Raw genomic sequence first — 11,464 nt, 5'->3', positions numbered from 1 at the left:
AACAACAAGCCCTGCCAAACCCCCAGACTTACAAGATCACAGTTGGTGTTCCTCATTTTGGCCTCTTCCACCCTTTACTTTTCATGAGCCTGAGGAGTGAGACTCTGCTATACCACATTAATGTATTTATTTTTATGCTCTTTACAGTCTTATGAAAAGTCATACAGTTTATTTTAAACATATCTTGCCCTGTGAAGAGAAAATTTTCAAGATGTGATGCAAGCACTCCGCTGTTCAGCTGAAGTTCAGTACAGAGAACTTTTTTCCTCACTAACTATATTCTACTAAGTAGATCTGACACCACATTGGCATTTTTAGCAAAGGATTTTTCACTTGAGCAAAATAAGAGCTGGCAGCAATCAGATACCATCATAGCAAGCATATATACATCAAGTTCCAGTACAACAGTTCCATGTCAGGACACCCACAAACTCCTGACATTTCTTTTTTAAAGGCAAATTTCATCGGTTATCTATTGATGGATGTTACGTGCTAGCAAAGCTGTAGAAATGGAAGCAATTGCCAAAGAACATATTTAAAAGAAGAAACAACAAAATGGTTCTGTCTGTTCCTGATGAACAACATTGTCTACAGAAGAGAGGATCTCTCTGATTTGGGGAGACAAAAATTTTGGGAGTAGAGGTTTGCTCAAGCCCCATAAGGAAGGAAATACAATAATCAGCAGATTAATGGTATGTCCACACTATAGACTGATAGGCCAACCTAGCTCAGGTTCTGGAAGTGGTATAGCTAAGGCAGAGATGCACGTGCATTGTCAATTCTCAGTGAAGTAAATTAAAGATAGCTCAGACATTGCTTCACAAGGGCGTTCCCAAATTAGCTTGCTACAAACCTGCACGCAGAGAAGTGTTTCATTATTTTGGTGGTACTCGCTTATCATTTTAAGCAACCTATGTGCCATTGCTCATAAAGACATCACAGTTTGAGACCAGCTACTCCATACTACCACTATAAGACTGCGGAACAGCTACATACTCTGGAAATGGACTGAAATCATACAATGAAAGAAAGCACACCCTTCCCCACCACCTCGTCCCACAGATTCTATTAAATCTGTGGTTGGGACCGCTGAAGAACTTGCAAAACAGATCCCGAAAGACCTCTTCCTGGAAGTATATTTGTCCTGTATTGTCTCCAGTAACGACAATGACATGATGGTCAAAGTGAAGGCAGCAGAAGCTAGCACCTTCAAGGTTCTCCCTTCTAACTATAGCTTCTACCAAGTCAATACATCATTTCTGAGACAGTTATCATATGCTGAATATTGCTGATTAATCATCTAGCACACAAAGCAAATCGGTTCCCCTCTTAGCAATGTTGAATCCCTCATTCCTAAATCACTTTAAAATTAAAATTAGGAACCTTTTGCTCTTTCGATGCTTTGCCTTAACATCTATAAATAGTATGCTGAGGATACAATGCTGAGTCAGAGGAAGAAAAATCACTTGCTGAGTAACTCACATCTCTCCTTACTCCAGTGTGAAGTCAAACCTAGCAAGCGATGGGGCCCACTGAAATGCACCATTTTTCACTGAATGCAGCTCACTCCTGGCTGGCTAGCACCCACCATTTGCAGAATACTTCTGCAAGGTGGTAGTTCTTGGCCAGATAAATAGTACCGCCTCGTTTCTCCTCCTCCTCCTCTTCCTTCGTCCTCAAATTTATTTGTAGCTTCCACTGTTTGTGACTTAGGACACACTATGCTATTCTTTGCGTCAAATAGCTAGTATGCTGCTGCCACAAGCCATTTAGTATTTTCATAAGGAGATTAAGGTTTTAAAAGACTGAAATTAGGGAACAGAAAAAATACTGTAAATATAGTCCTCTGAGTGTTTTTTACTTGCTAATCCGAGTCTCTGATCCGTTGCAGGGTGATGACCATGTACTGCACAATCTCTTGGGTCTGGATTGGAGTTGCAGCCATCCAGTGGCTTCAAATCTTGACATTTGCTAAAAATCATACGCCATCCGGAGCAACAGAGACAATATCGTTCAGCATATCTGAGCTTACAGATGGGCTGGAGGAACGGGTCTGTACCACATGCAAGGTGTAATCTCAATCACCCATGCTTGCCTAGAGTTGAACTGTGTTTGTATTGTGCGGCTTCAGGAAATGCTAAAGGAGAAAATGTGAGCCCACTCTATCCCTTTGCATGGAACTTTCTGCAGGAAGCAGAGCCCACAAACTGGGCTCTGTGCCTGGTCCCGCTGCCTTCATTACTAGGACTGATAAGATACAATAGCTGATGTGAAAGCCCTTCCGAAAAGATCCCTCACCTACCTGCCTCAAACTGCATATAAACTGAATTCCTATGCAATCTGATGGCTACCTAGAGCACAGTATGTATGGTGTATCAGGAAGTTAAACATATCTTACAGGTGACAGAGATGTGTGGAGCCAGGTCAGGAGATGCACTATGCTTGATCCCAGCACCTAAGGTCAGAGCTGACATAGGAAATCTGGAGTTTTGCTGCTGGTTTCAACAAGGATTTGTGAACAAGTCACTTAAGCTGGGAAAAACACCTTCTTATCCAGCGTGTTCTTAGTAGAGTGATGCCAGCTGTTTTTCATATATATTGCAAAGAGGGAAACAAGTAAGTAACACAGTCAGTTTGAAATTATAGCCTCAGGTTGAATGCAGAGTTGATACCAATCTATGGTATCATGTGCTGGGAGTAGAAGAGGAGGAACTGGCATTAACTGGCTGTGCTCTGACAACCACAGTCTGCCCCTTCCATTACCAAGTAACCTCCACCGAGGGTAATGGATAACTCTGAAATACTTCTGTATGCAAAGAACTGGGGTGAAGCTGGCCACAAAGGTGAGGACTCCTGCAGGTTGGCAACGCTCCCCGCATGTGTCCGGGACCACAGTCACTGTTTTTCCACCGATTCAGTGTAGTCTATCCCCCTCTGCCGGCCACCCACCAGCCATCCGGCTCCGGGAACCCTGCGGGAGACCTGCAAAGAGCCAAAACAATCCGAAACTGGTGGTAAGGAAGAGGCTGATGAGAGCAACCAACAGGCTGAAAAAAAAAAAACCAACAAAAAAACCCCAGTTAATACACGATCATGTTGCAGGATCAAGGACAGACTCTTATCAGCGTTCCTACCTCGGGCAACTAGGGCTTGGATTTGTGATTCAGGATAACACCAAACCTGAGTTTTTTGAAGTGAGCACCACCCTGGTGTAACTGGGGGATCAGATCTGATAGTTATGTTTCATAATAGCATGTGCTGTTATCCATGTTTTAATAATAACATCTGCTATATGCAGTCACATCCGGCTGGTATCACAGCCACATTTCTGCATACAGTTATTAAAAGTGGACAGTTTCCTAGAAAGGCCGGAATATTAGAAACTTTGATACAAACACAAATTCAACTGAACTGGTGTATTTCTACCCTAATATTGCAATAGTTCAATCTGTGTACAGCTTCTTTATACCACTATAACTTGTATTCATGCTTGGAAACTTCCATTGCTCAAACTATTACTGAGTTAGAGCAATCTCATTTACTAGCACAGGAGGGGATTTAGGAAGCAAAACGTAAAGAAGAAACATATACTCATGGATCATTTTATAAGAGTTATGCCTTGCACAATCACAGCACTGCGGCTGATGTATTTACAAAGAAAGAACACAGAAGGAATAAGAGAACAAGAGAAATGCTTGCAATAGGAAAAATATTATGTCTAGGTAAACAAATATAAAACTGTCTATCACAGCTGACAAAGATAACAAATACAGTGAAGATGTAGAATTGTTATAGCATTATGATCTAAGATTACAAGCAAAGTTTGGAGAGTGGTAACATCTTATCAGACAAACCAGCGTACCTAGGAAAAGCAGGTAAGCATTTAATCTCAAGACAGAAATTGAAAAAAATCCAATGTATGCTGTCAAGCTGTAGTACAAACTCCCCTCTGTGGAGTTTTCTTCCCAATTTTGGTGTCCAATTCTGTTACTCCTCTGAGTTTCTTCACTTGATTTATTCAACAACAAAAAAATACAGTGCCTTGGGGAAACACATACAGATGCTTTGAAGTCTTAAGTCAAGCATATGAAGATGTACAAGAAAAGGTAAACACTACCCCCTCTGGGAGTAGCTTAGAAATGTTCTCTCCTTTTTACCTCTTACTACCAGTGTCTCTTTCTCTGGCAGAATTAACTCTGTTCTTGTTAATGGAATAATTTGTCAGATGCATGCATACATTATCCTGTAAATGAATGAACAAGATGCAGGGTTAGAAAGGTATTAGCCTCCTCCCTTCTTCTCTACATGATCCTGGTCACACTGCATAATGTACAAAGCATCTTAATTAAGCACAGAAGATTTAATGGCACTAAATATGATCAGCCCTATACTGATACCATTACTCTAAAGAACCCAATAAATGAGGCTCAACAGTTTCAATTTCACTTCACTGCAATCTCATCAGCATTCCAATTCCATCACTTCTGAGAAATCAGCAGTTTCAATGGAAGATAACCCTCTTTCTCAGTCAGGCCCCATTCTACAACCACTTATTAGTAGAGATAATTCTGTGTTGGAATGATCCAGAACTGCATACCAGAACCTTTTCCAGCCACCAGTTAAGCCACGACCTCTTTTTATAAAGAAGTAAACCAACATATCTTAGCATTTAGGACCTTTTTTCCTTCCAAGATTTCTTTTTCTTGTAACTATCTTTTTTTTCCCCCACAATAATGCTTTATGAAAAATAGTACCAGAATAATACAAAAAGTTAATTAAGTATGTATTTATAGAAGTACTAACTGCTAAAACTTGTATGCAGCACTGATCTGGATAATATAACACATGCTGTATTCTACTACAGAATCTGCTCAAATACTTTATGCGTAATTTTATTTATGGCACTCAGATACTACAAAGATGAATTACTAGTATTTATGAAGTGCTTAGAGATTCTCAAGAGAAAGATGCTTCGGACAGTCAAACCATTATGATTTCTCCGTATCTCTGGTTGCTATGTATTGAACTGTCATTAACTTCTGCTAATAGGCTTGTTTACTTACCAAGCTATTATGCAAAAGATCAGAGGATGCTGAAGTAGCAAGATGTGTAAGGCCCTCATTATAGACAGATATCCTTGGAGGGTCACAGGATGTCACCAGCACATAAATCCTCAGATCAAACTTAAATCTATCAATAATAAAAGGCTGGGAAGGAGAACATGAAGCCTGTTTGCTTCTAAACTTGCTTGAAACACGTGAACACCACTGGTAACTCATTAATTGCTATAGCAAAGGTAGTAAGCCCAGCTGATGTCCCTGCTGAACTCTTTTCTATGCCAGATATGCTTCTGTTGTAGTCTAGCCTGGTGCTGAGCTGGGAAAGATACTGTAAATGTCTCTTACTGGGGTGTGTGTCCCTAACACTGACCAAACTAGAGCTTGGGTCTGCACTACAGCAAGTGTTCGCAGGTTCTCCACTTAATTTAAAGCCGTAGCTGGTCTTCGTACAGCTCAGCAAGTGTTTCAAGTTCACTTCAAGCATGGATGTTTGAAGGAATGAAACATTAAAAACAGAAAAGGAGCCTGTGGGTCAGTCCACCCTATCTTCTGCTGAAGAGAATCTGATTTCCTACTTTCTTTTTCTCCAGGCCAGAGTGTCCATGTGTCCTCCCTTCCACCTCTGTTATTTTTTCCAGACATTCATAGATTTTCATTCTTTCCTTGGAACATTCCCTAAAAAATAACAATGAGGTCAATGCAAAGTCAAACAAATTTAGCCCATAAAATAAAGTGTGTCCAAAGGTCAACAATAAACCAAAGTAAATTAAGGTTCTGCTCCTCAAATTATTGGAAGTCCAAACAACTGGAAGCTTACTGAAGTTTTTATATTAGACTTCATTAGGGACATGACTTAAAAGCGTCAATCAAAAACACTTTGGTGAGGCACTTGTTTGGAATAGGACAGTAGGACTTAATGGGACTCGTGAAAAATGAGTCTCTTTTAAGTGCTCATTCTCTGATGAGGGATAAAGTTTTCCTCGTTCAATTCATCTATCCTGAATGCCCTGAATTCTTGTCAAGGTGATTCTGTTTCAAAATATTAGAAGTCATTTCTGAACAAGAGTTTGCAGAATAACATGTAAAGTAGACATTTTTCTTTTGACAGCGATGAATTCTTTTGGCAGTGATGAATCTGAAGAAAATGACCAGTGAATGCTATTTATGGCTGACTGACCACATCAAGGCAAGGCTAAACTGGGTATTAAAACACCAGCTCAGTGACAAAGCAGCGATCTTGAAACATGGAATGGAGGGATTACCCTTGAGATGTAGAGCTGGCAGATCACATCCTGTCCAGGGTTTATGCCCTTCTCAGATTCGGTGATGAAGATGCCTCTGCCCTGACAGTCAGCGTCCAGTTTACAGATGTAAGTCTTGGGTTTCCTTCGTCAGCAGTTGGGCTACAAATTGTCATAACTACGAGGAGGGAAACAGAACAGAGGGACACTATAAAAGTTATGAAATAATTGCATTAAAGCTGCTTTCTAATGTAGATTTTCTAGGCCTAGGTTTTCAAACTATTTTTGCAAAAGTGTAACTTTAACTGTAACAGCAAATAGGACTGTTAGAATATTGTCAGATTAAAGAATCGGTACTACTTTCCTTCAGCCCACTGCGTTTGAAAAGTTTTAAGTGACAATTGCTTTTTTTTCCTGATTTCTCTTCCAGCACTAATTTCAAACAGAGAAAACTATTTGCTTTCCTCTACCCCAGCATACTAATCTTTGCCTAGTATTCAGGAAAGGCTCCTAATATGCTTGAAGTTAGCCCCTTCTGATATGCAAGTAGTAGAATTTAAATCTGATAGCCAAAAAATAATTGTGCCAAGAAGAAAGTCAGGCTTTAAGAAGGGCTTACTCTGCAGGAAGACACGGAGAAAGAAGTTGAATTCTTTTGGGAAGAGCTTTACCACCCTGCTCATGTTCCTAGCCAGCAAATATTTCCTACAGTTCTCACTCCTTCCAGGGAAGTGGCTAATTTTCTGAGGAAAGAAGTCCAGGGCGGAAAAAAGCCATAAACAAATATTTTGATCTTCACCTTTTTGATTGCAAAAAACCAATAAAGGGATCATCATATGCATATAGCCTAACCAACTCACACTCATAAGCACTTGATTATTTTTCATTTCCATTAACCGATCTGTTGAGACGGTATAATCTGTCCAGCAAGCTGTTCACTCCTCGTTCTCTCTTGCTCCTCAAAAGCCATACCCGCTAGCAGCTCCTTGCACTGCACCGCAGAGCAGAAGCAGTTTCAAGAGAATGAAGATTTGTAGTTTCAAACTCTCTCTTTGGACTCAGAGGGAGATGTAGAATTGCTGTTCAATTAGATCTCTGCAATCAATCAAGGTGGATTGCTTTTGCTCACTGTGGATGTATTATTTACAAACTGCCTGCTTTAGGTGATAATCTGGGCAATTAGTCATAAGTGACTACTGAACAAACCGGCAATTTCTTAGTGTTTCAGAAGCCTCATACTAGCTAGCAATAACTGCTAGAACAAACAGTTCCATTGATATTTCTGACGAGTGGTGAAAAACAAAGATTCCTGGAATACGACTCTGAATAATGCTTTATTTGGGTTGGGAATGGAGCCATTTACAGTGCTTCTTCATGTTCTCCTCTCAAGGCATGAATCCAGAAAATACTGGCAGGAGCTCACAGACATATTAAGTTTTGACTTCTTGCCTAACTTCAGTCATTATGAGAGAAATATGTATAATGATCACAAGCTAGTACTTCAGAAAGATTAAACATTAGGGATAGTACATACTCTCAAAGAGCAAGTGTTAGAACAACAGGGGGACACTGGGGCCAATAAATACATACTCTGACTGATGACTGGTAGCATATGCCTGAAGTCAACTGCATGAATGGGGAATTCTGAGACAGGCTGCCAAGCCTTGTGCAAAACAAGACGCACGGACACTAAAGCTTTTGATTTCTAACAATTCAAGTGATAGGTTAAAACAATGCTGTGACCCCTGCACAAATGTAAATTTACTAGTCCTTCAGCAGGAATCGACACCACCACCATTATTTTGGCTTCCCCACCCACGAGACGACAGAAACGCTTTCCCAACGCTCCACCCTGTGCCAGGAGCAGACTCCACAACCCAGCTGACCCACCTACGGCTACGGCGCAACTTTTGAGGCACTTTTTTTCCAAGGCTTCATCCCTACACTCGTCACACAGGACTGGGCATTAATTCAACGCCGGCGGGAGACTCCCCAGGCAGGAACCGACTGCCAGGAGCGTCCCCTTACAGAGGTCACCATCCGCCATAACCGCCCTCAGCAGGCCCGGAGGCACCGCTGAGCTTGCAGCATAGGGAGCTCGCACCCCGCGGGACCGGGGTGCGCCCCCCCGCCCTACGCGGAGGCACCGGCAGAGCCGAGCCGGAAGGGCAGGAGCCTCCGCGGGGCTGGCGGGCAGTGCGACCCCCGCTCCCGCCTCCGGGAGCCGCTGAGGGAAAACAGCGGGGCGAGGCCCGCAGCCGCCGGACGGCTGAGGGGAGCAGACCCCCACCCTTCCCCGCCTTCTGATTGGGCAAAACGACCAGCATAATCCTCCTTCCGCCCCGCCCCTTTATTAACATATTGCCGCTCCATTGGGCCAAGCAGCCAGAAGCGTCTCTGATTGGATAAAAGCAGCAAGGGGCGGGGGAGGTGTTGTTACGGCAACAGGAGGACGCGCTGGCGTCACGGGCGTGCGCCGGCGCTGCCCATGCGCATTCCAGCGCTCCCGGCCTCCTTTCCCGCCCCCAAGCAAACGGTCGCTAACGGCCCCGCCTCGTCAAGGGAGGCGTGGCTTCATTTGAACGGCTACAGCCAATCACAGCTGTGAGGACCGGAGCGATTTGAATATTCGCGAGGGGCGCCAAGGCTGCGCAGGGAGTCATGGGAGGTGTTGTCTGAGGAGGGGCTTTGTGAGGGAGGGGAGATTTTCCTGACAGGAATTGTCCCCTCTCCTCAGGGGACGGGCGGGATCCTGTGGTCCGAAGCCGGTCCCCACCTCAGAGCCCCGCTCCCCTTCTGTGGGCAGGCTTCGAGTGGAGGGCTGGCAGCGCAGAGCTCTGCCTTTGGGCCGCTGTGGCATGTGATTTTGGGGGGGCTGAGAGGAGGGAGGCGGGTGTGAGGGAGGGAGGTGTGTGTCAGGCGGCACAACACAGCAAAGTCCTTGACAGGGCCCAGCGTTGATCCCTAAGCAGCCATGGGCACATAGGATCATCCCGTCAAGAGTTTATTTGTGAGGCAATAAACCTCATCGTCAGACCCGACGCAGCGTGTTGTCTGGATGGGGTTTCAGGACTTGGTTTTAAACAGCCAAAAGTTTGAAAATTGGTCTGTACTGGCTCTGTCCGTGCTACCCTAACTGTGGGCTAATGCTAGTGCAAAGATCTTAGGGCAACCTTGTCTTAAATCTTTAAAACGGCACAAAAATAATCCTAAATAAATAATAGCGAAACAAAATTACCAGCTTTGGGAAGCTGAAATTGGACTCTGAAGTCTGTTGGTGCTGCTGACACAGTGGGTAGCACCATTTACATCCGGAATTCGCAACAGTTGTATGAATTCAGTTCCTGCTGCCATGGAAACAGACTGAGATGGCTAAAAATGGAGCAGGTTGTTCTAAGCTAATTGTTCGACACACACAAAAAAGCTTGGATTCCATTTTCTTTTTTTTTTTTTTGTGATACTGATTCCTTTAAACTAACCTGCTCCATTTCCATGGCAGCCAGCAGCAGATTTACTAGAATTCATTTTAAATTTTACAATCCTGATATGTGTCATGAGGTTAAGAGTTTTCCAACATTTTCTATAGAATTAAAGATCCAGTGAACTCCTTAGATTTATTTGAGCAATCTGTATCATACTCAATACAATGCATCCGAGTGATATATAGGTATATATAGCTTCTACATTAAAGCAGCGTATTTTTCTCTTCTGTTGCTTGTAAACACAAGGATTAGAGTCTTTACTGGGACTAAAGAAATTTTCATTCAGGATCCCGCAGTGATGCATCTAGTCTATATTCTGCCTCTCGTTGGGCCACATGTTTTAGGATAAAGTGCAAGAATCTCATGTTTAGGGGTTGGGGTTGTCTTAGAAAAGTTCACTGAGAAATATGATTTAATATTTCTTTCAAAGTTAATGTCTCTTCCAAAATACGTGTTAGGGTTGTATCTCTGAGTATTTTTATAAGATTTCTTCCTTTAAGAGCAGAGGGGTGTTCTAGTAGGTAGCTTGCAAGAAGATTTGAGTGTCCCCATTTTGCCTGGTTTGTTAAAAAACCCACCAGTGTAAAGCAACAATAACATCTCAAGGCACACTTTCTAAGTATAGTTCTGAAAGGAGAGAATACAGGTCATTAAAATTATCTTATATTAACAGAGAAGGAACTTCCTGAAGGTGTAAAAAACCCTGGGCTACCTTAAAAAAAACCCTGATGTTCTCTGTTTCATATAATGAAGAGCCCTTTTCCAAACATTTCCTACATTTTGGATCAGATCTATCCTAACAATAGCCCTCTTTAAGGAAGGATTGTCGAGTCTAATGACTCCATTAAGCCAAGCGTGGGTTCATATATACTGCTACAACCAAGTAATAACTCTTAGGAATTAAAAATCCATATGGCTCTCTCAGCTGTACTACATAACGTGTGCAGCAGCTGCTCTCAAAAATACTGTAACTGTTATTAAAAAAGGAACTAACTACACTCTATGGCTTACGAAACTGCAACTTCTTAAATAGAAACAAATATAGTGTAAAACATGTTCAGAATCTTCAGGCTGACCATCTTTTTTGTCTTTTTCATTGTCACTATTTGTTTCTGGTTGCATTTAGATGCCGTAATCACGACCAAGGCCCCACAGGAATACACATTATAAAAGCGCATGCAATATTCTAGTCTCATCCTGTTACTGGGGAAGGGAAGCAGGCAGGGGACGAGACGTACAGATGTAAGTGCCTCAGGGCTTGAGTTATCAACTCACTCTCGAAGCAGCTGCTCCCACTGGCAAATCTCTTATGGATCAGTAGAGGAGAAGTACAGCCTGATGAACCCCACCAGGTTTTTCAGGCTGGGAAAACCATTGGGAAGGGTTAAAAACTCCCTGGAGTCTGAAGGGCATCAATCCCTTTTGGCAGCCATCCATTTTTTCTCCATCCCGGCTCGCTTCTTGTGCTGTTCAGCCTTTCTCAAAATGAATGTTAAATCTGGCGAGGGAAAGGGGCATTATGTCACAGATTTTCTGAGTGACTTTGGCCAAATTCCTTCATGTTTGCATAACTGTTTCCCTGTCTGTAACATAGGGGTAATATTTAATTATGTTATGTAGACCATAAGTCTCGTAAGGCCTACTTCTTCAGTGCTTGTCATGTGAGGTTGTAATGTGAAAG

General features: G+C 42.6%; 2 long non-coding RNA genes across 2 annotated transcripts; both read right to left on the bottom strand.

Annotated features, from left to right (window-relative positions):
* LOC142092128 (uncharacterized) lies at positions 1-5,143 on the bottom strand. The gene is made up of 3 exons (XR_012676951.1): positions 5,064-5,143; positions 4,158-4,243; positions 1-3,047 (listed from the first exon to the last, which is right to left on the bottom strand). It is a non-coding gene; the product is annotated as an uncharacterized LOC142092128 (long non-coding RNA).
* A 470-nt stretch (positions 5,144-5,613) lies between these two features.
* Positions 5,614-8,599, bottom strand: LOC142092127 (uncharacterized). Its single transcript, XR_012676950.1, has 3 exons — positions 8,192-8,599; positions 6,323-6,479; positions 5,614-5,735 (listed from the first exon to the last, which is right to left on the bottom strand). It is a non-coding gene; the product is annotated as an uncharacterized LOC142092127 (long non-coding RNA).
* Positions 8,600-11,464: the final 2,865 nt, after the last annotated feature.

Source organism: Calonectris borealis, chromosome 22 (assembly GCF_964195595.1).
Source record: "Calonectris borealis chromosome 22, bCalBor7.hap1.2, whole genome shotgun sequence".
NCBI classification, from domain to species: domain Eukaryota; kingdom Metazoa; phylum Chordata; class Aves; order Procellariiformes; family Procellariidae; genus Calonectris; species Calonectris borealis.
Note: the sequence above shows the minus strand (reverse complement) of the source record. Positions and strands in the feature narration are given on the sequence as shown.